The 27,519-nt window shown below is 44.2% G+C and overlaps 1 protein-coding gene across 8 annotated transcripts in view; it reads left to right on the forward strand.

The window, feature by feature from the left end:
• IL1R1 (interleukin 1 receptor type 1) overlaps nucleotides 1-27,519 on the forward strand; it is a 154,035-nt gene that overhangs the window by 101,486 nt on the left and 25,030 nt on the right. For 4 of the 8 annotated variants that reach the window (XM_017964107.3, XM_078348863.1, XM_008980186.5 and 1 more), the window contains one exon: nucleotides 25,199-25,275. The gene's annotated coding sequence lies outside the window, so the exon portion shown is untranslated. Of the gene's footprint in view, nucleotides 1-13,921; nucleotides 14,098-14,477; nucleotides 14,627-14,924; nucleotides 15,224-25,198; nucleotides 25,276-27,519 lie in introns of those variants that run through there. The other 4 variants (XM_035271784.3, XM_035271785.3, XM_054244651.2 and 1 more) reach the window with 3 other exon arrangements.

Below are 27,519 nucleotides of genomic sequence, written 5' to 3' on the forward strand. Positions count from 1 at the left end.
ACTAAAAAAAATATAAAAAATTAGCTGGGCATGGTGGCACGTGCCTGTAATCCCAGCTACTCAGGAGGCTGAGGCAGGAGAATTGCCTGAACCCAGGAGGCGGAGGTTGCAGTGAGCCGAGATCGCGCCATTGCACTCCAGCCTGGGTAACAAGAGCAAAACTCCATCTCAAAAAAAAAAAAAAAAAAAAAAGATGTAAAAATGCCTACATCTAACTTCTAGAGATAACAACTACAATTTCTGAGGTAAAAAGTGACTGGATGTGACTCATAGCAGATTAGATATTGCAGAAGAATAAATTAGTGAATCTAAAGACATAACAATAGAAATTAATCAAAATAAACAGAGAGGAGGAAAAACAAACAAGCAAAGAACAGAGTTTCACAAAGCAGTGGGAAAATTTCAGGTCACCAAATATACATGTAATTGAAATGACTCAAGGGAAAAGGGGAATGACAGAAAAAATATTTGAAGAAATAATGGCCAGGGCTTTTCCAAGCTGAATTGAAAATTACAAACCCACATATCCAAGCAGTACAGTGAATCTTAAGAAACACGAGGACAAGCGCAGCCTGGGGAGAAATGCCAAATGTGGGTGAAGGGGAGAAGGAAAGAAAAGCACACTGCCAAGTAAAGCACTGCTCAACAAATGCAAAACAACTGAAATCATAACAAACAGCCTCTCAGACCATAGTGCAATCAAGTTAGAACTCAGAATTCAGAAACCGACCCAGAACCGCACAGCTTCATGGAAACTGAACAACTGGCTCTTGAATGTTGACTGGGTAAACAACGAAATGAAGGCAGAAATAAAGAACTTCTTCGAAACCAATGAGAACGAAGACACAACGTGCCAGAACCTCTGGGACACATTTAAAGCAGTCTCTAGAGGAAAGTATATAGCAATAAGTGCCCATATGAGGAGAATGGAGAGATCCAAAATTGACACCCTATCGTCAAAATTGAAAGAGCTAGAGGAGCAAGATCAAAAAAACTCAAAACCCAGCAGAAGACAAGAAATAACTAAGATCAGAGCAGAACTGAAGGAGATTGAGACACGAAAAACCCTTCAAAAAAATCAATAAATCCAAGAGCTGGTTTTTTGAAAAGATCAACAAAATAGACATACCACTAGCCAGATTGATTAAAAATAAAAGAGAGAACAACCAAATAGATGCAATAAAAAATGATAAAGGGGAAATCACCACAGATTCCACAGAAATTCAACCATCATCAGAGAATATTACAAACAACTCTATGCGCATAAACTAGTAAACCTGGAAGAAATGGATAAATTCCTGGACTCCTGTGTCCTCCCAAGCCTAAACCAGGAGGAAGCTGAAACTATGAATAGACCAATAACAAGGTCTGAAGTCGAGGCAGCAATTAAGAGCCTACCTCACAAAAAAAGCCCAGGTCCAGACGGGTTCACAGCCGAATTCTACCAGACACACAAGGAGGAGCTGGTACCATTCCTTCTAAAACTATTTCAAACAATCCAAAAAGAGGGAATCCTTCCCAAATCATTTTATGAGACCAACATCATCCTGATACCAAAACCCGGCAGAGACCCAACGAGAAAAGAAAACTTCAGGCCAATATCCATGATGAACATAGATGCAAAAATCTTCAATAAAATATTGGCAAGCCGACTGCAACAGCAAATCAAAAAACTTATTCATCATGATCAAGTAGGATTCATCCTGGGGATGCAAGGCTGGTTCAACATACGCAAGTCTATCAACGTAATTCACCACATAAACAGAACCAAAAACAAAAACCACATGATTATCTCAATTGACGCAGAGAAGGCATTTGACAAAATTCAACAGCCCTTTATGCTAAAAACCCTCAATAAACTTGGTATCGATGGAACGTATCTCAAAGTAATAAAAGCTATTTATGACAAACCAACAGCCAATATCATACTGAATGGGCAAAAACTGGAAGCATTCCCTTTGAAATCTGGCACTAGACAAGGATGCCCTCTCTCACCACTCCTATTCAATATAGTACTGGAAGTTCTAGCCAGAGCAATCAGGCAAGAAAAAGAAATAAAGGGTATTCAAATAGGAAAGGTGGAAGCCAAATTGTCTCTATTTGCAGACGACATGATAGTATACCTAGAAGACCCCATCACCTCAGCCCAAAAACTCCTGAAACTGATAAACAACTTCAGCAAAGTCTCAGGATATAAAATCAATGTGCAAAAATCACAAGCATTCGTCTACACCAATAACAGACTTAAAGAAAGCCAAATCAAGAGCGAACTACCATTCGCAATTGCTACAAAAAGAATAAAATACCTTGGAATACAACTCACAAGGAACGTAAGGGACCTCTTCAAGGAGAACTACAAACCACTGCTCAACGAAATCAGGGAGGACACAAACAGATGGAGAAACATTCCATGTTCATGGTTAGGAAGAATTAATATCGTGAAAATGGCTATACTGCCCAAAGTAATTTACAGAATCAACGCTATCCCCATCAAGCTACCATTGACTTTCTTCACAGAACTGGAAAAAACCACCATGAACTTCATATGGAACCAAAAGAGAGCCCGCATAGCCAAGTCAATTCTAAGCAAAAAGAACACAGCGGGGGGCATCACACTACTGGATTTCAAACTATATTACAAGGCTACAGTAATCAAAACAGCATGGTACTGGTACCAAAACAGAGATATAGACCAATGGAACAAAACAGAGGCACAGGAGGCAACACAACATACATACAACTATACAATCTTTGATAAACCTGACAAAAACAAGCAATGGTGCAAGGATTCCATGTTTAACAAATGGTGTTGGGAAAACTGGCTAGCCATGTGCAGAAAGCAGAAACTGGACCCATTCCTGACACCTTACACTAAAATTAACTCCAGATGGATTAAAGACTTAGACATAAGACCTGGCACCATAAAAACCTTAGAAGGAAATCTAGGCAAAACTATCCAGGACATAGGAGTAGGCAAGGACTTCATGACCAAAACACCAAAAGCATTGGCAACAAAAGCCAAAATAGACAAATGGGACCTAATGAAACTCCACAGCTTCTGCACGGCAAAAGAAACAGTCACTAGAGTGGATCGGCAACCAACAGAATGGGAAAAAATTTTCGCAGTCTACCCATCTGACAAAGGGCTGATATCCAGAATTTACAGAGAACTCAAACAGATTTACAGGAAAAAAACAAACAAGCCCATTCAAAAGTGGGCAAAGGATATGAACAGATACTTTATGAAAGAAGACATATATGAGGCCAACAATCATATGAAAAAATGCTCATCGTCACTGGTCATCAGAGAGATGCAAATCAAAACCACATTGAGATACCATCTCACGCCAGTTAGAATGGCGATCATTAAAAAATCTGGAGACAACAGATGCTGGAGAGGATGTGGAGAAAAAGGAACACTTTTACACTGTTGGTGGGAGTGTAAATTAGTTCAACCATTGTGGAAGACAGTGTGGCGATTCCTCAAGGCCTTAGAAATAGAAATTCCATTTGACCCAGCAATCCCATTACTGGGTATATATCCAAAAGACTAATAAATCGTTCTACTATAAGGACACATGTACACGAATGTTCATTGTAGCACTGTTTACAATAGCAAAGACCTGGAATCAACCCAAATGCCCATTGATAATAGACTGGATTGGAAAAATGTGGCACATATACACCATGGAATATTATGCAGCAATCAGAAATGATGAGTTCGTGTCGTTTGTAGGGACATGGATGAATCTGGAGAACATCATCCTCAGCAAACTGACACAAGAACAGAAAATGAAACACCGCATATTCTCACTCATAGGTAGGTGATGAAAAATGAGAACACATGGACACAGAAAGGGGAGTACTAAACACTGGGGTGTATTGGGGGGAAAACGGGAGGGCCAGTGGGAGGGGGAGGTGGGGAGGGATAGCCTGGGGAGAAATGCCAAATATGGGTGAAGGGGAGAAGAAAAGCAAAGCACACTGCCATGTGTGTACCTACGCAACTGTCTTGCATGCTCTGCTCATGTACCCCAAAACCTATAATCCAATAAAAAATTAAAAAAAAAAAGAAAAGCACACTGCCATGTGTGTTCCTACGCAACTGTCTTACATGCTCTGCTCATGTACCCCAAAACCTAAAATCCAATTAAAAAAATAAATAAATAAATTGCTTAAAACCAGCAATAAATGAAAAAATCTTAGCAGCCTTAGGCAAAAATACACCTACCAAGAAATAGCAGTGACACAGATGATAGCAGATTCCTCGTAGAAACATGCAAGCTGGACGACTTTGGAGAATTTCTAATATGCTAAAGAAAAAAACCATCAACCAAGAGTTCTGTACACTGAAAACCTCCTTCAAAACCAAAAACACAATAAAACCATTTCAGATACATAAAAGCTGAATTCATCACCAACATCTGCACTACAAATATGTCAGAGGAAATACTTCAGACAGAAGAAAAAGGATATAGATGGAGATCTAGGTGTATCCAAAGGATAGAGCCTAGAAATGCCAAATTATTATTATTATTATTATTTTTATTACATTTTAGGTTTTGGGGTACATGTGCAGAACATGCAAGACAGTTGCATAGGTACACACATGGCAGTGTGTTTTGCTTCCTTTCTCCCCTTCACCCACATTTGGCATTTCTCCCCAGGCTATCCCTCCCCACCTCCCCCTCCCGCTGGCCCTCCCCTTTTCCCCCCAATAGACCCCAGTGTTTAGTACTCCCCTCCCTGTGTCCATGTGCTCTCACTTTTCATCACCCACCTATGAGTGAGAATATGTGGTATTTCATTTTCTGTTCTTGTGTCAGTTTGCTGAGAATGATGTTCTCCAGATTCATCCATGTCCCTACAAATGACACAAACTCATCATTTCTGATTGCTGCATAATATTCCATGGTGTATATGTGCCACATTTTCCCAATCCAGTCTATCATTGATAGGCATTTGGGTTGATTCCAGGCCTTTGCTATTGTAAACAGTGCTGCAATGAACATTTGTGTGCATGTGTCCTTATAGTAGAATGATTTATAGTCCTTTGGATATATACCCAGTAATGGGATTGCTGGGTCAAATGGAATTTTTATTTCTGAAATGCCAAATTATTAAATTTCATTAAATGAAAATTATTTAAACAGAAGTAATAATGATGCAGTATGAGGTTTATAGGCTATGTAAAAGTAAAATGAATGACAAAAATAGCATGAAGGTCAGGCAAGGGAAAATGGGTTCTTATATGTAGGATGTTACGATATCATTTATGGAGACATTTTTAGCACTAAGTGCTTACTTAAAAAAGAAGAAAATTGTCAAATTTGTGACCATAGCCTCCACCTTATGTAACTAGAAAGAGGAATAAATTACACACCAAACAAGCAAAAGATAAGACATAATCAAGATCAAAGCAGAAAGCAACTAAATAGAAAGCAGAAATACAGTCGAGAACATCAATGACAGCAAAGCTTTGATGTCATTTAATGACACCTTTGAGAAGAGCAATAAAATTGATAAACCTTTATCTGGACTGATTGTGGATTAAAAAGAGAAGACAGAACAATCAATGGTAGGAACTAGGTGAAATCACTATACTACACCACAAATACTAAACGAATAATAAGGAAATACTTGGAACAAAATTAGGCATAAAACACATACATTTAGATGAAGTAGATAAATTCTTTGAAGGACTCAAGCTACCAGCTTCTTTCAAAAAGAAACAGATGACTTGAATAGCCCTCTATCTATTAAAGAAATTGAATTTGTAGTTAAAAATCTTCCCACATGGTAAATTCCAGGCCTAAATAACTCTCCTTGTTAATTCAACAAAACATTTAAGGAAATACATAATATTAATTCTACTCAAACTCTTCCAGAAAATTGAAGAGGAGTAAATGTTTCTCAACTCATGAGTGCTTCCCAACTCTGTGAGACTAATATTACCCAGATATCAAAACCAAACAGGACATTACAAGGAAAGTACAGACCAGTATTCTTCATGAGTATAGATATGAAACTCTAAACAAAATACTAGTAAATCAAATCCAACAGTTTATAAAAAAAAGCTAATACATCATGACCAAGCAGGTATTATCCCAGGAATGTAAGGTTGGCTAAGCACTGGAAAAATCCATAAATGTAATTCACCATATTTATGAAACTAAAAAAAGAAAAACAATCATATAATTTATCTCAAAAAATGCAGAAAAAGCACTTGACAAAATCCAACATCTATTCCTGGTGAAAACTCTCAGCAAATTAGACATAGAAGGAAACTTCTTCAACCCAATAAAGGATGCATAAGAAACATCTACAGCTAACATTGTACTTAATGAAAACTATCGTTCTAGGATGAGGAACAAGGCAATAATGTCCACTTTCCTAACTTCTCTTTAACATTGTATTAAGGGATCTAGCTGGTACAAAAAAAAAAAAAAAAAAAAAAGTAAAGTAGTCAAGATGAAATTACAGGTGTCCAGATTAGAAAAGAACTGCTTTCTATTTGTAGACAACATGGTGCTCTATGTAGGAAACCCTATGGAATCTGTTATTAAAAATCTACTAGAAGTGATAAGTGAGTTTTGTAGGTCATAAGATCAATATACAAAACTCAGTTGTATACTTATATACTAGCAATGAGCATTCAGGAATTGAAATGTAAAAACAATAGCCTTCACAATAGCATTCAGTAATACAACAACAGGAATATATCTGGCCAAAGATATGCAAGATCAGTATGTGAAGCAGTGATGATGGCAGAGACTATTCTGCCCCAGAGCCCACAATGTGCGGGCGCTATTCTTGTTGGTGTTCTCTGCACCCTACACTTTCTGGCTTAGGCTGCTCTCTCTGCAGTCTGTTTCAGAGTCTTTCCAAATTACTGGCTTTTTCTGGGTCCTTCAGATACCTGCATCACTACATCCAAGAAGGTAGCAGACAAAACAGAAAAAGCAATCAATAGTTTCTCAATCACCATGTTCTTCCTGAGGGTCTCTCCTTCTGAGACAGCATGGGGAAAAAACTCTTACCCTAGTAAACTTGTGGCTCTCTTCTTCATTCAAACTTTTACATGCTGGGACTTGTTCTTCATGCTCTTAGGAAAACCTAGGTTCTGGGTGCATACCTACACGACTTTTTATGGGCATCTTCTAATTTAGAGACTGTTTTCCTGTGTCATTATTTTCATGCCCAGATTTAGCTGGGATCTTGTTAGGTTGTTTACAAACACACAGTTAATATGTCAAAGGAACAGGGCAGAGGACCATAAGTATTTTTTTTCCTTAGAGAATAAACAAAGAGGAATGACAAAAATGTAGAACACGGTAAGATTTTTACAATTTTATTGGCTAATGTAATGCTATTTAAAATCTGTTTTTTTAAAAATCAAAAGGTAATAAACAACCTGTTGCTGATTTTATGACCCTATGTCTGGGAACCGCAGTGTTGCCTCTGCCAGAAATCACTGTGAGGGCAGCAGAACTTTGTGGGAGATACTTACAATAAAAAAATGCTTTATATTCTCCTTTTTAGCTGACTGCTTCTGACATTCTGAGCCCTGATCGAGTTGCATAAGAATGTTTTGGGACAGGGAATAAAGAGTTTCCTCACCCCTACAAAATACATGTATTCCTATCTCTGAAGATCTTACATTTATTTTTACTAGAAATATTAGAATATAGGCATGAATCTGTATAGTTACAAAGAATTATGTTAATGATTATAACAATTATAATATTTAAGCCGAGAACCTAATATACAGAGGACACATGAGAGCAGGTAGGATTCAATGAAAGACAGAATGATTGATCACGTGGTTGATCAAAAGGAAAGAGGAAGAGTGTGAAGAAGATTCTTGCTCGAATATGGATTTAAAATGAGCAGACTGTCCATTTTGGATGAAGACTGGCTTTCCAGAGAAGGACTTTTGTTCTCGAGTCCCTGAATTATCCAAACCTTAAGCAGCCATGTCCAATGAACATTTTGCAGTGAAGGAATATCCTGTATCTGTCCTGTCTAATATGATAGCCTCTAGCAATGTGTGGGTGTTGAGCTCTTGAATGTGGCTAGTGCAACTGAGGGATTACATCTTTATTTAATTTAATTTAAAATAGTCTAGCCACATGTTTCCAGAGGCTACATGAACTGCATAGTACAGATCTAGAGGAATAAAAGAGGGAATCCTGTAGCCACCTTTTGAGAGCCCAAGCCTAAGTCACACTCAGGGGGTCTCTGCCCAATATCTCGTCGAGTTCTGGGTCCTGAGTCTTTTATGCCATTACCGAGGAATTCAGATCATAGGCTTCTATTATTACCTCTCTCAGGAGGACTCAAGATCCATGGCTTTGGCCTCTGAGGACAAACAAGCTTATATTCTAGCTGGTACTCTGAGCTCATCAGCGAGTCTAACTCTCCCAGAGTAGGAGCAGCTCAGCACTGCCAGCAGGCTCGTCAAACAGTGATTTATTCATGAGAGTGCCAGAAGCAAAGAAGGAATCAGTGGTCTTATGGCCTCTTCACCCAACCCCTGGGCCCAAGGCAGAGAACTTTCCCAGCTCCTTTCTCTCTCAGGGCAGTCATGGGTAACAGTAATTCTTGATGGAAAGCCATTCATCTATTACTGAGCTGTTGCCAAGTTGTCTGTTCTGAAGAAATACAAGAGGAATAGTTGAATGTGAATGTAATATTTGGACGTTAGGGAAATGACTAAACAAATATGGCACTCCTGCATCTGATTTTTCTTTTTCCTTTGCTGATAGTGGCCTGCTCTTCACTCTTCTAAGTACCTTTGTTAGTGGAGACTTATTTCTCATTGGTTGTACTAGTTCTTAGAAAATCATTGAGTAACATCACTAGAAACAAAATCGTTCTAGTCAGCATTTCCTTAAAAGTACATAGTTATAGCTACTTCTTTTACGCAAAGTAGTATATTCAAAACTAAACATATTTGACCATCTCATAGCTCTGTTTTCATTTGTTTGCTGGTTACAACAATAATCTTAAGGAAGCCTTTTGTAATTGGACATTGCTGACAGGTGATGCTGGAGAAAAGAGGACTGGTGTTGGTTTAATTCTGAGATACCTTGCATGCTAGTCTGAAGTTATATGGTACAGGTTAAGCCATGGAGAACTATGACACATTCCTGAGTATAGTCATTGTTTTGAATATCTATTTTTGTGCTACAATCTACCCTGAAACTCCATGACTCAAAACAGCAGTGTATTATTATCTTTCATGATTTTGTGGGTTGATGAGGCTCAGCTGGGTAGTTCTCATTTGGGGCCTGTCATGCAGATGTAGCCATATAGCCGCTGACTAGAGTTGACTGGCCTAACATCCAAGAGGGTGCACTCTCATGGCTGGAAATACTTTGGCTGACAGTTGGGACTATGGATTGGGGCACTTGTATGTGGTCCACATGTGGCTCCAGCTTCCTAACACTATGGTGGTCTTGGAACAGTCATGGTCCTTACCTGGTAGCTCTGGGCACCAACACTGATTGGTCTAAGAGGCCCATGAAGAACTTGAAAGGCTTCTTATGACCGAGCTCAGAAGTCCCAGAAAGTCAATTCCACCACATTCTCTTGATTGAGACTGTTTGAGCAAGTCACCAAGGCGGTCCAGATTCAAGGGGAGGGACATTAGACTTAACTCTGAATTAGATGAGGAGCAAAGAATTTGCAGTTATTTTTAGTTTACTACATTGATCTTATTAAAAGGGAGAAATCTAGAGAAAATACATTGACAGTTGTATTCAGAAAGATTAAAAGGTTGAAAGGCTCCAACATGAAAATCTAGATTCTGGAAGTTGCTTGTGGAAAAGGAAAAGTGACAAAACTTAGAGATCAATTACAGAAAAATTGCAGGAAACCAAAGATTGGTGGGACTGTGTAGAATCATAAGGGAAAGAGCATTAAATTTAAGAATAAATGTAAAAAGGGTTGTATTCTTGTTACATGTCTGGCATATGACGGACGGAAGGAAGCTGGGAGGGGCTGCCTTGTGGGTGGCCATAGACACTTCATTTCCTGGTGCTTCAAATTTTATGTGTTAAAGCAATCAGAAGCCACTGGCATGAGAGACAAAGGCCACCAATCTGGTTCTGTTAGATGCAACAGTACTTGGATATTGCCAAGTCTATTGGCCTCTGGAACTTGCTGTGGTGTATCTGTTAACATGGGAAAAACCAGGTGCAAGAAGCCTTTTTCAGTCATTTGCCTTCATTGAGCAAGGTTCAAGCTGCAATGAGAACAGTTGGCTGGTCTGCCTGTCATTTATGTCTTATCTTTCTTCTCTTATTAAGGAGGTTAAGAGATGGTTAATTGTCGGTGACCATCTTATGATATATGTCACACTTTCTCACCAGCTCTTATTTCCTGTTCACATGTGGCTTTCTGCTTGGTAAAGGTCTTATTAAATCAGAGGAATATGAATGGAAAGATGGTCATAGTAGCCTACCACCCATTGCCTAGGGAAAGGGAGAGTGTTGAGTTGATTGAAACTGAGAAGTTGTAGTGAGAAGTAAAGTAAGATGTAGATAAGAAAGTGGTTACTTGAAAGTCAGCAGACAGAACGTGTACGAGAGGAGCAAAAACACCCAGGCTACAGAAGGAAGTCCATCTAGGACAGTGGTTTCCAGTCTGTATTATGGTTCTGTGAGAGATTACTGGCAATGCCATAAATAACAAAAATATGTGTAGCAAATTAAGAACCCCCTGTGCAAAAACGTAATTTTCTTTATTTCTTTACAGTTGAAGTCAACTTGGCTTATGAATTCCCATTTCCACTTGACGGCAGAAAAAGATCTCACTAATTTAGAGTTGTTTTGTCTTTACTGCTTCAAGACTCAGTCTTTTTGGGGGTAATGACACAATCTCTTCAGAATTCTTTCCTTCCAAACCCTGCATTTGTTTTTTTCTGAAGGATCAGTTGAGTTCTTTGGGGGTGGTGGGGCTGAAGTGGACAGACTGGAATAATGGTTGTCCTGGTGTCCCGGTTGGGGGTGGGGGGTTCTGGTCCATAAGTCATCTTCTGTTCTTGGAAACTTCAGCTATGACCATGCTTGTCTCATCAGCCTCAAGTCCAAGGGCTCCTTGGTCCTGTTATCTCCTTCACAGCCCCCTTTGAGTGTTTGGGGACTCTCAGCTACTTTACCTGAACACCCTGGGATGCAATGGACTTTTCTCAAGGCAGCCTACCCTGAGGCCCAGCTATGTCTGCTGCCAGGCCTGCTTCTTGGCTCAGGCCATGTTGGACACAGGGCTTTGCCATAACCCTGGTGGTGTCCAGAACTACATGCTGGGAAGCCAAGTGGCATTACTCTCTTCCAGTCTTCTCCATCAACCTCTTCACTCAGGAGGAGGCCAGGTGATGCACTTTGGATATTTTTCTGTTCCCATATCTCTTATTAAAATGTAATCCCTGGCTGGTTGTGGTGGCTGACACCTATAATCCCAGTACTTTGGGAGGCTGAGGTGGGTGGGTCATGAGGTCAAGAGATCAAGGCCATCTTGGCCAACATGATAAAACCCCATCTCTATTAAAAATTCAAAAATTAGCTGGGAGTGGTGGCGCATGCCTGTAATCCCAGCTACTCGAGAAGCTGAGACAGGAGAATCACTTGAACCTGGGAGGTGGAGGTTGCAGTGAGCCGAGATCATGCCACTGCACTCCAGCCTGGTGACAGAGTGAGACTCCGTCTCAAAGGAAAAAAAAAATCCCCAATGTTGGCGGTGTGGCCTGGTGGCAGTTGTTTGGATCGTGGGGGTAGATCCCTCAGGAATGTCTTGGGCCATCCCCTTGGTGATAAGTGAGCTTTTGCACTGAGTTTACATGAGATCTGGTCATTTAAAAGTGAGTGGCACCGCCCCCACCTCTCTCTGGCTTCCTCCTGCTCTGGCCATGTGACATGCCTACACCTCCTTTACCTTCTGTCATGATTGTAAGTTTCCTGAGGCCTCCTCAGAAGCCCAGAAGATGCCAGTGGCATACTTTCTGTATAACGTGCAGAACCATGAGAGAATTAAACCACTTTTCCTATAAATTACCCAGTTTCCGGTATGTTTTTTAATAGTGATGCAGGAATGGCCTAATGTATCAGCATTTCTCTTGTTAGGTGGCGCTGAAGAGTGGAAGCTCTGGACCACCCCTCAGAGAGACCTTTCAGGGTCTAGTAAACAGCAGCCTCCTCCCTCTGCTTCTCCCTTTCCCTCCTGCTGGTCAACTCTGTTCCTTTGAGTGGGAACAAATAGCTTTATATTACCATACATTTTTCTGTACTCCATGGTTTATGATATAAACTTTGTGATCTAGGTTTTCCAATACTTTGGCTTTGGAGGTTCAAGGATAAAAAGCATAAAACATTTCTTTCAAGCCTAGCTTTAATGTTTGTAACGGACAGTCTTTCAAAATGTCCTGCCACCTGGGCCATAGGAGATGCTTTATTTTTCAGGCATTGGATTATGTTGTGTCAGTCAATATGATTTTGTTTCATGTGTATTATCAGAGACTCTTCCCAAAGAGGGTCCTGGGATCTGATCAGCTAGACAGGTGGAGGAGAAACCAAAAACCCTCAGAGGACAAGGTCTCAGTCAAGTCTCCTGAATGATAAACATTTCAGAGGTGGGAGGGAGATGCTCCAGAAGGTGTCCAGACGCTAAGGATGCCATTTCTGTTTCTTGCAAGTTTTTGTCCAAGATGTGAGCTGTTGAATTGCATGACTAGTATACAATATCAGTGTAAGCGGTAATGTTTACTCTGAAGCATGTTGATGTGCTCAGAGCATTTTTGTGGTACTGAGACCAGAGCAGATAGGGATTCAGGGATGACGGTCTCCATCTTATGGGAGCCTCCTACCTAGGGGCTGGAGTGAGTCAGGCAGGCACACCCATTATCCAAGGAAAAAATATAAAGGGGAGTCAGTGAAAGTAAGTGGTCAGGATGACTGAGTGAGGGAGGAGGTGACTTCAAGGTCACAGAACAGTGGTTGTAAAGTAAGAAAGAGGAGGTCTTTCAATTCCATTTCTGTGTTGGGCGGGTGTTTGAGAGTCCCACCTGGGTCCAGAAGACTGCATGTCTAGCAGGACACTGGGTAGGAGTGGCTGAAAGGGGACAACACTTAAACAAGAGAAAATTGTAGATTTTATTTCTACATAGTTACACAAATCAAATTCACTTTCTACTTGTAAAATGCTTAAAAACCTTTATAATGTAAATGGCAAGACAAGTTTATGTTCACCAGCATAGTACTTCCTGGCTGGTTCCACAGTATCAAGCCAGGCCCACCTGCTGTAGCTTTCAGAACTGCTGTTTGAACATGTGGTTGAAGCAGCATTCAGTTGGAGGATTCAGAGTAGTGGCATCAGTGTGGGAGCCTCGAGGATCAACTGCTTGCAACCCTAGCTGTACACTGGAATCACTTGGGAGCTTTAAAATCACTGCCTTTTGGGCCTCAGCCCCAGAGACTCTGATATGACTGCTGTGAACACAGGAGTGCCATGTCCCCCGTGATTCTAAGTGGAGTCAAGGCTGTGAGAGCCTCTGCTGTATAAAGGACAATTAAGAGCTGGGATTGTTAATGAATTCTCATAATGCTACATCATTAGCCTCTGTTGTAAGCCTGCACTCCAGCCTGGGTAACAAGAGTGAAACTCTGTCTCAAAAAAAAAAAGGAAAAAGGAACCATAAAAGCTTTTGGAATCAGATTGTTTAAAAATGAGAAATTGTCGTGCCAGGTTGCATGACAGTTTTTAGGGCAGTTAAGCTTCTGCTACCGATTCCTTCATCTTTCCTCCAGCCCGGAATTGTCTGGGTCAGCTGAGGCTCAGGTTGCCTCAATTCTTGAGTTTCTAAAGAGGCATATCCAGGGGTGGGGTTAGGGGAACAAGAGCCTGCCCAGTCTGAAAGGATGCCGGAAGGGTGGTGTGTACTGGAAGGAAGGAAGCTATCATCATTTATTAAAGTCTTCTTGGAGGATGTCCCATGAAGACCTCCAAACAAGCTGGAGGGGCCAGCCACTAGCTGAAGACTTGGAACGTGGAGGGGGAAAGCCCAGCGCCGTTCCTTCCCCTCCCTGCATGGAGCCCAAGGTGTGATCCTGCCAGGCGTTCTCTGCATGACCTTGGTAGTTCTTGCGTTCCCCTGGGTGTGAATTCTTATTGGTAAAGTGAGCTGATGAGAATACTTGGGTTTTAAGTCTAAAAGTTTAAAAACCTTGTCTGCCCCCAAGTCTGGTATCAATATTTTATAGTATGACACTCAAGTTGCTTTTTTCATCCAGGCTCACAACAATAACAATGAAACCAGCAGATAACGCGTGAGTAGTATCAGCTCTGGGCCTGGCACTATTTAATATGTATTAGCTCATTTTTTTTAATGTTCTCAACCACTCCATGAGATGAGTGCTTTTACCATCCCTTTTCACAGAAGAGGAAACAACGGAGCTACAAATAAATTAGTGCACAGAGCCAGTCGGAGGGAGCCCGGGGCCAGGTACCAAGCCCCAGAGGTCGCTCTGGCGATCGTTTGCTTCGGGATCTGCTGCCCTGCAGTCGCTAATTCAATTCGCGGGTCGCCGCCAGGTTCCGGGGGGCAGTAGAGCCAGGTTGTGGTGGCTAGGTGAGTTGTCTCAACTAATTCTAGTGGGGCCGCCGCAGCCCTGGAGGAGCCGGGTGGCGACTCGGAAGCGCGCAGACAAGCTCCAATGCTCTGGAACCAGCGGGACTCCCGCGGGCTGCCCCGGGCAGGCCGGCGTCCGGAGGGGGCTGTCCAGCCGCGCCAGCTCCTCCGGGTGGAGAGTCGGGGGCACCTGGCCAGCTCACTCGCCGCCCGCGGACTGGCCCGGAGGAGCCGTCTCCGCTGGCTCCCCGCCCCCGCAGCGGCGGGGCTGGAGTCGGAGCCGCGCCCGGCAGTTCCCGGCCGCGAGGGCGGGCGCAGCTCGTGCCCGGCGCCCGGAGCCGACTCGGAGAGCGCGGCGCCGGCCGGGAGGAGCCGGAGCGCGGCCCGGCCGGACAGTGGGGGCGCCGGCCTGTCCCCCGCGCCCCAGGGAGCGGCAGGAATGTGACAGTCGCGCGCCCGCGCTCTGGAGCACTACTCGCTCGGCTCCTAGGGCTCTCGCCCCTCCGATCTGAGCCGGATTCCGCCCGGGGCTGGGATCCCCTGACTCCCGACAGCCAACCGTCCACGTAGGAGGAAGATGGAGCATCGGGGGACTAGGTAGGGGTGAGGGGGACTGCAGCCTTGACACCTTCGAGGCCCTCGCTCTGCAGGGCGCCGTGAGCGTCCTCCCTAAGTTGCACTTGGCTGTCAGCGTGTGTTGTGTAAGAAGGGAATGGCGGTGAGGTCTGCGTGTGTGTTTCCTGTGTGGAGCAGGAGTTAACGTTGTTCAGGTCGTTTGAAGGAACTTGCTGAGTGTTCTGGAGGTGGGTCCTAGGTAGACGTGCGACTGCCCGTGTGAATGGCTTTCAGGTTTTCTATCCCGCTGCGTTCTACAGGTTCAGGAGCGTCCCTCTTAGAGGTTGGGCTCAGGAACCTCAGTCTCCTTAACCAGGTGAGGGCTGAGGCCTTAACCGCACTGGGGAGGGTAACTTGTTGCCCCTCCAGATAAAGGATGGTGCTAGGGAATGTAGCTACAAGCAAGTAGGCACTGAGAAGACCCTCATTATTTCCAATAGGCATGCCCAGAACTTTACAGTTTATAAGGCCCTTTACAGCGACTACTCTTTTATCCTCCCTACAGTCTTGTGAGGAGGGTGCTGTCATCACCCCTGTTTTACAGCGGGAAGCAGAAGCTTAACTAACTTGCTGGAGGCTGGTGACATTGTTTTCTGTCTCAATCCCTTCTCATTTATTGTTCGATATCCCTTTTGATATTTGATTTAATATTCTATATTCATATCTGACGTTAACTTTTATGCTAGACAGAAAGGTGGAGCCTTTGGGAATGGGGTTTGCTGGGGCAGGGGTGTGGAACTCTGATTTATTTTCAGTCTCTGGCTAGCTGCCTGCTGTGTGTGAAGCTCTCCTGCACCCGTTCGCCCTCATGTGGCCTCCATGCTGTTCAAGAAAGGACATCTAATCAGAATTCTCACAGGACTGTCGCAGCCCATAGTAGGCCCTGCTTGTATATCATAATGTGACATTTGTTTTTTATGGTTCTCAAACCTGTGACATCTTTTGAGTCAACCTTTCACCATTGGTGAAACACTACTTAATATTAGATTTGCTAATTTATTAAAGATTTATTGACTATTATGTGCCAGGCACTGATGAGTGCTGGGGAGAGAACAGTGAATACAACAAATGAAAACCTCTGTCCCCTCATTGACGTGAGTCCTCTTGGTAAGGTCATAGGATCTGGACAGTCTCTCTTCAAAAGGGGGGGTCTTTGAAATTCACCTCTTTGTACAAGGATGTGGATGCACTGGCTGTCTAGAGGACACCACTCAGCAGCTCCAGTGCAGAGGATGAGGATGGGCACAGATGCAGCTCTGTGGTACCCTAGAGAATAGCAGGGTTGCTATTCTCCACATTCATGGTGTCTCTTGCCTCAGTTCCTAGGATGTGGGGCTCCAGAATGTGGAGCTACATGGCTTGGCCATGCGCAGTGTCCAGGGCGGATGAAAACTGTGAAGCCGGGATGTCTCAGTGCGAGTTGAGTGTCAACCTGCAAGCTGGGACATTATGGAGAAGACGTCTCAGTAATGAGAGGGGCCAAGCTGGACAATTGCGGTGAAACTACCACAGTATACGGGGTGGAGAAGGGTAGAGATCCTTATATTCTCGTGCTACATAATGGATCCACTTGGTACTTGCCATTTCAAAAGAAGTTGTCAGGGGCACCTGGGACTCACCTTTGATGGCACAGCTGCACGATGCTACCCATCTGTTGCTGTGAGTGGGTGCTTGGTTTGCATTTTCCTCTCCTTGAGGTTGTGAGTGGGCTGGTGGCACAAGACAAGGACCTGCACTGTCAGCAGCCCTTTTCTCCTCTGATTGTCTGCCGTGCATCCAGGAAATGCTGCTGGAGCCTCCTGGGCATGCCTAGCGCAGGGAGTGTGTGGGCAGCCCTAGCATTGATTTATCTCACCAAGTTCTGAAAGAGACTAGAGCTTTTTGAGGCCCCAGTGACTTGCATGTTCTTGGATTCATGCTGTCTCCTATTTATGTGCATCCGGGGAGCACACACATGGCAGCATGATGGAGACCCCTATCACTTCCCAAGAGGGCTCATGCCCATAAGAAGACAGGGGTGCCATAAATTAAAAGTGGGGTAAAAGGAAAATAAGGGTGGAGATGAAGTGGAGCCTGAAATGAGGCTTGATGTGGTAAACCCTGATGACCTAGATGCTGGTAAACTTACCCAAGTGGGGCCGTGAATGTGGACAGAAGGCTGAGTCTTAGCTCTGCCTGCACCTTAGCACTGCCTGAAGCACTCAGAGAAATGCCAGGACTGGATGCAGAGCAGACTAGTACCTCTGAGGGTGTGCTGGGCATGCGTATTTTCAAAGCCCCCCAGGTGGTTCTAACACATAGCCAAGGGTGACAACATAAAGACGCTGTCCGGTAGGCGATGGGAAAGAGGAAACTCGTCACATCACAGCCAACAGTGTCTTCAAGATGAAAGCTAAGTGCTCAGGAGAAAAAGCATTCTTGGAACAAAGAGAAGTGGGAGCTTTCTTTTAAAGGTCCCTGAAAAAGAGGTGAGAATAGTGAGTTTTCAGTGGTCTCTTGAAATGACCTTCCTTGCAAGTGCAGTTCGGTAATCACGGTTCAGTGAGCTGTGAACAGGAAGGGTCTAACCATGCTGATCTCTGCACATTTGGCGTCCCAAACTTGAGAACTCATAGATAAAATACAGCCAATGACTAATGACCAAGAGTTAAATGAAAAGTTAGATGGTGTCACTTTCCATCAGTGGGTCTTACCTCATTAAAACTCAACACCTCTCTTAATGCAAATATTTTAAAACACTCCTTTTATAATTTTGAAATGATATAACAAAATTTATATACAACATAACTTTTAAAAATCAATAAAATACTTAGGTTTTAAGGAGAAATAAAAGCAACTTGTATTAAAATTATGCATTTCAGTTTGCAGACACTTGAGCCGAGCTGAACTAGAACCTAGTAAGGTGAGCCAGTGCTTTCTGCAGGCTGCAGGACAGCTGACATGGGGTGGGAACAGGTGAGTCTCAGTGGCCATCCAAATGCCACTGAAGGATGACTGACTCTTGGTCAAGGTCTTGATGGTAGTCAAAGGCCAATCTTCTCTCAATTTTCATAGTAATTGCATTCCTGAAAAATTTAGTGGGTATAAACTTGTGCCAACAACATATACATTTTATATAAATGTGGAAGGGAGTTAAGGGCTAGGTTTCAAACACTGTACATACGTTTCCATCAGTATGAACGTCTGTGAGACCCCTGGAGGTCATGCGGGACAGGTCTTTACTGGGCAGAACTGCCTGTGTTGTTCCAGATGTCAATCATCGATGGCCTCCAATGCCGAATTCATCCTGATCATCCAGAGTCCCCTTCCCCACAGGTTCTGAAATGCTACCTCAAGGGCCATACCCACCCCAGTGAGAACCACTGCTTTCCCTGCATTGCTGGGCTGTGAGTGATTGAAGTGCCATTGCAGGTGTGGGCACTGAAATAGTGGGGCACTGGACGTGTCTAAGCCAGCCATCAGGAATGCACTTCTGTTACTTGCTAAAGGATCATAAAAATCAAGTTAGAAATCAGAAAGGTTGGTGCTTTGTGTGTTGGGGTGAAGGACCACAAGGGAGCTTCGAGGGGTGGCAGAAATGGTCTATATCTTGATGAAGTATTCCTGGTGCACACAGTTGCAGTTTATGGAACTGTCCACTTAAGTTTTGTGTTTCACCATGTGCAGTGTGTTGAAAAATATTTACTCCAGTAAAAAATTATAGAAGTGAAAACAATGTAAAGATTGTTGTAGAGAAAGGTTAGTCCTCTGAAACTGTCTATGGATCCCAATCTGAGAAATAGCTGTTCTTGCCTGACTGGGAGGCAGTGCTCCAGGGAGGAGGGTCTCTTGTTCTCAGTCAATTTTTTGACAAGTCCAGTGCAATAGTGATCTTGGCATCGTAGCCTCTAGTGGCTGGAGAGGAACTGTGTTGGAGGCATGGGAGAGCCTGGGAAGGTCAAGGCAGGGCATTTGGAAAGGGAACAAGGACAAGAGATGAGGCCCATCCATGTCTCTGGGTTCTGGTTCTATTGTCCAGGAGCCCTAGGAGGTTTGTAGGGGTGAGGTGGAAAAGTCAGACTTCAACCTAGAACCTAGTGGTCAAGAGGCTTGGGGCAGGTCCATCCCATCTGTAGCATCTGGTGACAGTGATCCTGTCTCCCTGTGTCTCATTGCTCCTTTTGCCCTTAAAAACCATGTGTCTTAGTTGAAACCACCAATCTTGTGGCTTTTCGCCTTGTATTAGCTGAATAGTTGGGATTTCATAGCAATGCCTGAAACTTCTTTGGAAATTTTTACTTTACATTCATATGCTTGTGCTTCCTCAATGATAAAAATAAGACTTTCTTTCTCCTGTTTATATGGGTAAATAAACCATTGATAATTATGAGAGAAGCGTTAGGATTCCTCTACCGGTAGGAATGTTATCAGGCTTGGTGTTTCCTGGGCTTTCTGAGATGGTGAGGGAGTTTCTGTTTCTCTGGTGTGGGAGTGTTTACTCATAGTTTTGCAGAGCTGTTTCTCTGGGGGAAAATCAGAGGTGACCACAATGAACGCACAGTTGGGTTTTTGGGTTGTGTGCATGTGATTGTGGGTGACTAATCTCCACGGGATGGAAACCATTGTGTCACGTTTGGAACACACCATGGTGGTCCCCAGAATGCTCTGTGGTTATTTCCACACTTTCCTGTACTAGCTTGGGTGTGGAACTTCCTGGGTGGGCTCTGTGACTATCAAGGGTAGGTCTCTCCCTCTAAGTTGCCCTGCAGGTGTGAGTGTGTGGAGCCGTTGCTTCCATTTTTCATGATCAGGATTGGATAGAGATGACTGTGAGCATTTACGTAGGACAGTGTCTCTAGATTTTACCTCCCAAGGATTCCTTCTGGGAAATGAAAAGCAAAGGCTCCACCTGGCACTCCAAAGCAGCTCACTGTAAGGGATGCTTTGATGCCTCAATTGTGGAGATTTTTCTTTCTGCTTCATAATAGAGCCATGCTAGCTCTAATAGCCAAATAATAACTTCCCCTAGAAAATCTGGGTGAAATTAGTAACCTAGGGAAATAGAATTTGGGATCTCTGGCTGTCTATAGCTTCTCCCTGAGAATTTGTGGATTCTAAGCCAGGATTTGTGTAAGTATGTAGGTTTAAAGTCTTCTCCGTAAGCATGTGGTTCCATGGCTTTGTAAGTTTATGCAATCTTCTCTTTCAAACTGACATTTTTGTTTTTAACAATGATGGGAACTTTTTGATGGCTGTCTGAATTCTTATAACAAAGGAATAACACAGGAGGTCAAGGCTGCAGTGAGCTGTAATTGCACCACTGCACTCCAGCCTGGGCAACAGAACAAGATCTTGTCTCAAAGACAAACAAACAAAGGGGTAGCAGGATATCATAATTATGGGCTTGGCTTCAGTACTGTAGTAGATTCCCTGTACACATTTCCACTGACTTACAGTAGAACACATGGGCTGTGACATTTCATGAGCTAAAGAACCTGCTTTGGCCCTTGATTTTTCAGGGAATTCATCCATGGTCACTTCTCAGTCATGGCCAGATAAGTTGGAGCCTAATTTTCTGATTATTTCTCCATGACATCAGATCTACACACATGCACATATTGGTCAGTATTAGAAATGAGAGGCTGTATTAAATCATGCTGTAAATGCCTTAGCCCATCACTCCATGGGAAGGTAGAAGAGCATGTTGTTGCTATCAGGTGGAAATGTAGAAAGTGCGTTGAGGATATTCTTGTAAATTTCAGATTGTGTCAGGTCCTTGGAAGAGGGAGGAGTCACCTGCTCTCTGTTCTCTCTTCTTGGGCCTCTGTAGAAGTTTGGCCCTGTGCCTCAGAGGGCTCCACGCTGCAGCTTGGCCAAACACATCCCTCAGCATGGAGAGAAGTGTGGAAGGCCAAGAGGATGTGCCCACTTGGCCTAATCCTAACCCACCAGCTCCCCTGTTCTTAACCACATCCCTCATGTACCTGGGACCCCTGAATTCCCTCCCTAAACACCCTGGGCCCTAATTCCATGGCCTGTGTAGTCACTTCCATGGACTCTACTGCCTGGTTCATAGACTGGCCAGGGCTGTTCACAGGGGGATAGACATGGATGTGTGGACTTAGACATCTACCTGTGTGCACACTCAGGGCCCCTCCCAATATGGGATGGAGCTGGGGAGAGGCTGGAGACAGAGGAATGGAGATGAATGTAGCTACACACAGCAGGAGCCATGTGGCGGGACTGCTCCATGCAGGTCTCACGGTGAGGATAGTGCAGCCTGTGTTTGGACAGACATAGAATGCCATGTGCCAGGATGAGCTTCCCCCAGCTCTGGGCACCTCTGTTGCCACTGTCCCCAGAAGTGGACCTCCAGGAGGCGTCTGCTTGTGTGCCACCTTGCCTGTGCCTAGCTTCTATCCTAGAAGGCAGAGCTCACAATGTGGGGGAATTCCTCAGGAATAAGAATAAAGTTCCTCAACATTATGGGAAATTCCTCAAGAAAAAGAGGGTGTTTAATAAATGCTTTGTGGCTACAGAGCAGGAAAGATGCCTCCTTCCCCTGCACTGGGCCATAGGCCTTGAGAAAGAAACCTGGGTTCCTGTGACAGTGCTCTCTCCCTAGCTGTCACTTTTCCTGTGCATGCACTGGGTTTGAAATTCCTTGCAGAGGGACAGGAAGGCGCTGTTGGATGAAGTCAGTCCTTCCTGGAACGGGAGTTTTTGTTGGGGGCCAATATGATCTTTGTTAATCCTTGTACTTAATTTCTACTTTTATAATTTGTTTCACATTGCAGTTTCTCATTCTGGGTCTAGCAGGAAATTGCTTTATGCCTCAAATATGCATTTTCATTTTATCTTTAATCAACAAGTAACTTTGTGTGTGTGTTGCACATGTTGCTGTAGTCATGCTGTGATACCTCAGTGTTTCCAAATACCTCATGATCACCAAACAGCGATGGGGTCTGTGTTCCGGAAGAGCTTCACAATCGTGAGCTTTTCCATGTGATTGTCACATGGAGCCGTGCTGTGCTGCAGGGAATGGACAAGGCCTCCAAGTGGGGATGACCAGCCCAGGCCTCGGGTCACCCTACAATCTGGCTGACTCCTTGGGTCTGGACATCAGCATCTGATGCTGAGGCACTCCCTGCTGCCTTGTCTGGAAGCTGCTATGGAGAGGATGTTAGCCAGTCCAGGGCTTTCACACAGAACATAGGCATCCTTGCTTGAAGGCTGAACAGGGGGAACCACATACTGTGGCTGTTTAATGTATTGAGTGAGTTCATCCTTTTCTTTTTCTTATTTTATTTTATGTGGAAAATCCAATCTGAAAAGTAGCACAGTGACATCTATCTGTGACTTTTTATTGTTAGTGGTATTTTCTAAAGGTACGTTGTAAGTCATTTTTTAAAATTACGATGGACTTTGATGAACTGGTTCTGAATAAGGGAGGTTTCTTTACCTAGCATGCCTTCTGGCAGTAACATTTCTCAGTCTCTAGTCCTATTCCTATAGTTTCTTCTACTCTGGGTCATGCCCAACCCCAGCTCTTTCGACAGCCATCTGGGTGTGAGCCCTTTGTTTAACTCCTTGCAAAGGATTCCACTCTCTTTTGTGATCCTGGCCATCTCCAGATGCCAGTGATGGTTCTCCTTGCAATCCTATTACCTGACCTACGTCCTGTACCCTTATTCCATCCTTCCCCTTCTTTGATTCTAGGCTGGGTTTTCATCCCCGTGTGTCTCATGCAAAGGTGGTGGGTAGGTAAGTAGGTGGATTCCTTCCCTCTTTCCCTTTCTTCCTCTTTCCTTTCTTTCACAAGTATTTGTTGAGCTCCTATGACAGACATGCAAGATGTGTAGGATGGGCCTCCTCGTGGCAATGGGAGAGGGGAGGGTCTACTCTGCACTGCTTTCTTCCCTGGCCCAGGTAGGGAATGCCAACAAGTAGAAGAGTTGCCAAATGTTGCCAAAGCCAGGGGGCCCAGAGCCAGCACTTCAAGGCACCTTGGTGCATTGTATGAGGGAGAACCTGTGTTGCTCGTCACACCTGGCTTTGGAGGAGCGGATGTCTGCAAGGGCCCTGGGAAAAGCTTCTGATCGGAATCACCTCTGAGATGTCAGAAATCCCAGAAGCTGCCAGGCTAGGAATGGAAGAATTGACTACCAGACCTGCGAAGTGCCACAGAGATGCATGGAAGTGGAATGGCACAGTGCTTATAAACTGCAAGGCGGGGAGCCAGGGCTGGGCACAGACCCACCTGGACAGTGAAGGCAGAAGAGTAGGGGGTACTGATCCTCATCCGAGGGGTCAGGCAGGAGGGGTGGTGGGATGGCCAGGTGCTGGAGAGATGTCCAGGGGGCTGGAGATGGAGGGATCCTGGCATAGAGAACCTAGGAGGGGTGGTGGCCTGGGAAAGGCATCTCAGAGGAATAGCAAGCTTAGAGGGCACTTCAGCAATGGTGGTCGCTTCAGCAATGGATGAGGGATGGAGAGAGTGAGTATATAAATTCTTAAGTGAAGTTTCTGGGGGAAAAGGGAGGGAAAAGGAGGCCATTAGAAGAGTGTGGGGCGTCACCTTCTCTGCAAGAAACTTACTGGACCTCCCAAATAAATCCATCCTCCCCACCCTCCTCCCCCTGCCCCATTCCATCCATTTTGGTGCCATTCACTGTATAATTCCCAACAGCAGCTGTCATATCTGGGGCACACTCACAGAGGTCAGTCAGGAGGACACTGTCTTAGGATCGGGAGCTGGAGGATGTGGGGGTCTCCCCTTTTAGTTTGTGCTGTGATATGATTCTTATTGATGGGGCAATGCACCTCTGATACCTTGTGTTATGCTGTGTATTCACTATGCCTTAAGTGAATAATAGTTTGTAATTTAGTTTGTGTAGTCTAAGGAAAATATTTCATGTTGAATTAGGCTGTTTTGTTGATGGGAATTAAAAAACCTTATGCTTAGGTCTTACAAGCTTTTCAAAGGCCCAAAGAAATGATTCAGATAAGAAAAAAAATCGAACTCCAAATACTAAAAGAAAACCACAAAAACAGGTGAATAAATGGTGAAAGATCTGTAGGACATTGCAGAAGAACTACCACAACTTAGCTTTTTAAGGTTGACTTAAATTATGTGATACGGGGTGCAGGGATGTTAATGTGCTTGGTAATGGAAGAGTGAGGATACCTCCTCTAAAATGGAGCCTGCTCATTTTTTCTGGCCTCTGGTGCATTTCTCTCTGGCAAAGCTCAAGCTCTGTTTTCATGTGCATTGACCCATGACATTCCTAGAGGTGGTTTGATTCATTTCTGCACCTGGTCTCTAGCAAAGTGCCATGTGAACGTGTTTAACCAAAATAGCTTGTGGTTGTCAAGCTCTTTGTATTCTTCCCTCCCTGTGATTTGATTTCCTGAAAGTATTCTGTCCCAAGGATTATGGGACATACACTTGTTAAACATTGGACTCATTTTCATGGCCATTTAAATGTCATAACCTTTCTGACACTTTGATATGGTTTGGCTCTGTGTCCCCACCCAAATCTCAACTCAAATTATAATCCTTATGTGTCCAGGGAGGGACCTGGTGGGAGGTGATTGGATCATGGTGGAGGTTTACCCCATGCTGTTCTCATGATAGTGAGTGAGTTCTCATGAGATCTGAAGGTTTAAAAGTGTTTGGCACTACCCTCCTTGCGCTTGCTCTCTCTCTCTCTCTCTCTCTCTCAATCTCTCTGTCTGGTGCTGCCATGTAAGACATGCCTGCTTCTACTTCCACCATGATTGTAAGTTTTCTAAGGCTTCCCCACCCATGCAAAACTGAGTCAATTAAACCCTCTTTCCTTGATAAATTACCCAATCTCAGGTATTTCTTCATAGCAGCGCGAAAATGGACTAATACACACCTTTGAGATCCTCACAGCAATTGGTACCTTTAGACCTCTTCGTTTACACTTCATTTATGTGTTCTTCCTTCCCCAGGTAGATGAACCTGCTGAAGATGGTGACTCCCTCCTGAGAAACTGGACTCCTTGGTAAAAGTCAAGGCCTTCTCCAAGGTAATAGGTCTGATGGCCGGCCTTTTCTCACAAACAGCTGAACTCCTCCACCCTCAGATCTAGGGGCCCTGGACTATGTCCCATTGTATGCAAATATATTTTATTTCTGTTGTCGCATTACTCTTTGGGTAGCTTGATGATTTTATTAAATTTTGGAAGGTGGCTTCAGCCCCAGTAAGAGCCAATGCCTGTCGTCTTTCCCAGGTCACCTTCGCTGTGCTTCAGTGGAGACCTGCGAAATGGTGGGTCCCAGTGCTGCATCCAAGCTCTCCCCAATTTCAGCCCCTTACAGGCTTTGCTGTTCATTTTCAGTACACTGTCACCACATGCTTAAATTCTTGCTTTCCACTTGAGTCAGTACTGCCTGCCTTGTCCCAAGAGACCTGGATCTATGATGCCATCGGTGATACCCTCTGAGCATGTTTCTTGAGTTGTCTGTGGGTACCTGAACCTACCCCCCAACCTGGCCCTTGCTCTCCCTGACCCCAGCTCAGTGAGTTTGGCCCAGTTGGTACTTGCTTCTCCCCTCCAGCACTGAGTGTTCTCAGATATGTTCCCTCCTGCCTGTCTGTCACTAGAGCTGGCCCACCCCTCATCCTCTCTTCCATGAACCTCTGCAGCAGCCTGCTCTCCCCAGCTCCCGTCTCCAGTTTATATTCCACACAGGTGCCAAAATGTCTACAAAAAATGGAGATCTAACATACACCAGTCCATGGCTTAATATCCATAGCTACTTCTCTGCCACATGCAAATGACAGTCTGAGTTCCTCAGCAAACCTCCGCATGTTGTGGGAAACTGTGGCGTCTCAGCCTCCCCACTCAGAACCCACCTCTGGTTTATGCTCCAGAACATGATATAATTGGATCCTCCCCTCTGCCTCCTCCAGGCTGAGTTAGCCCCTGTCTCCCCTCCTGCCCTGGTCATGGCTTTTCCAGTAGATGCCCCCACATTATAGTCTAACTCTGTTTCCACATTCCCTGAGACTGCTGAGCTCCTGGACCCAGGCCCTGGGACCCTTGTTCCTATTTTTGTTCCCAAAGCCAAGTAGATATTTGATATATGATTGTTGAATGCAGCAGTGAGTGAATAAGGAAGTGGATGGTTAACTGAAAACATTTTATGAAAACTGTTATTTGTCATCACAGCATGGGACAATTTCCAGTAGCTAGCATTTGGGAGTGCCCACTTGCCAGGCACCTTTCTAAGCCCTTTGCATGTGGTCACTCATTTCACCCACATAGCACCATCAGTGACAATGCTGTCATTGTGTTGCTTGTCAGAAGGGGGGACTGAGGCATGGAGGCTGAACTTTTACTCAACATGTTATCTATGTTCAGGGACTTCTGACTTGGATAGCCATTCAGCTATCCAAGTTGGCAGGCCAGTTAGGTCTGGCTCTGCCTTGGAATTTCTGGGTTATTCAAGGGCATAATGGGGTCTGTGTTGATTTTTGTTGGGAGTGTGCGGGTTAATCTAGGTGCAACCCTCACCTCTTTCCCTTCTGATGTCCTCATTCCCTTTCATCACGTGATCCTTAACACCCATCCCAAGCTCAGTGTCAACTCTTTGCCCCAGGGTCCTGGGGATCTGTGACATGGATTCCAGAAGCCCACTGCTGAGGGGACATGGCCACTCCCACCCCCCTGACTGTTTCCCAGAGCAGCTCTGGGGCAGAAGTAAACTTGGACCCAGGGGACATGGCTCTTCACCTTTTTATAGTCTATTAGAGGAGGACGGGGTCCAACATCAGGTGGTTCATTGCCCATCATGCAGATGAGCACACTGGGGCCCAGGGAGAGTCGTGTCCAATATCACCCTGCCTTGTGGTACAGGCCACCAGCCTTGGACCTGTGATTAAACATTGCCCACAATTAATTTGGGTTTATATCTCATGATACACTCCACAAAGTTCAGTCAGACATCTTCTTTTTCTTCTCCCCTGCCTAACCATCAAACAAGCCAGATCTTGTAACTCTGTGAACCAACGGCTGGCAGTGTTCAGTTGACTTTGCAATGCCCTTATTTTGTGGTTGATAAACTAATGCACGTAGCAGATTGGCCTGGAACTGGTGACTAGGAAACATTTTAACCTTTTTTTCCTTCCTCTCTATCACAAAGACTTAAAACACAATTCATGCAATCAAAGAGAGTTCATAGACCAGGATATAGGGCTTCAAAGGCTTCTATCTTATTTCATCATCTGAATATAGTTTAAAGGTAAAGATGGTAATAATACTAGTATT

Source organism: Callithrix jacchus, chromosome 14 (genome assembly GCF_049354715.1).
Source record: "Callithrix jacchus isolate 240 chromosome 14, calJac240_pri, whole genome shotgun sequence".
In the NCBI taxonomy this organism is placed as follows: domain Eukaryota; kingdom Metazoa; phylum Chordata; class Mammalia; order Primates; family Cebidae; genus Callithrix; species Callithrix jacchus.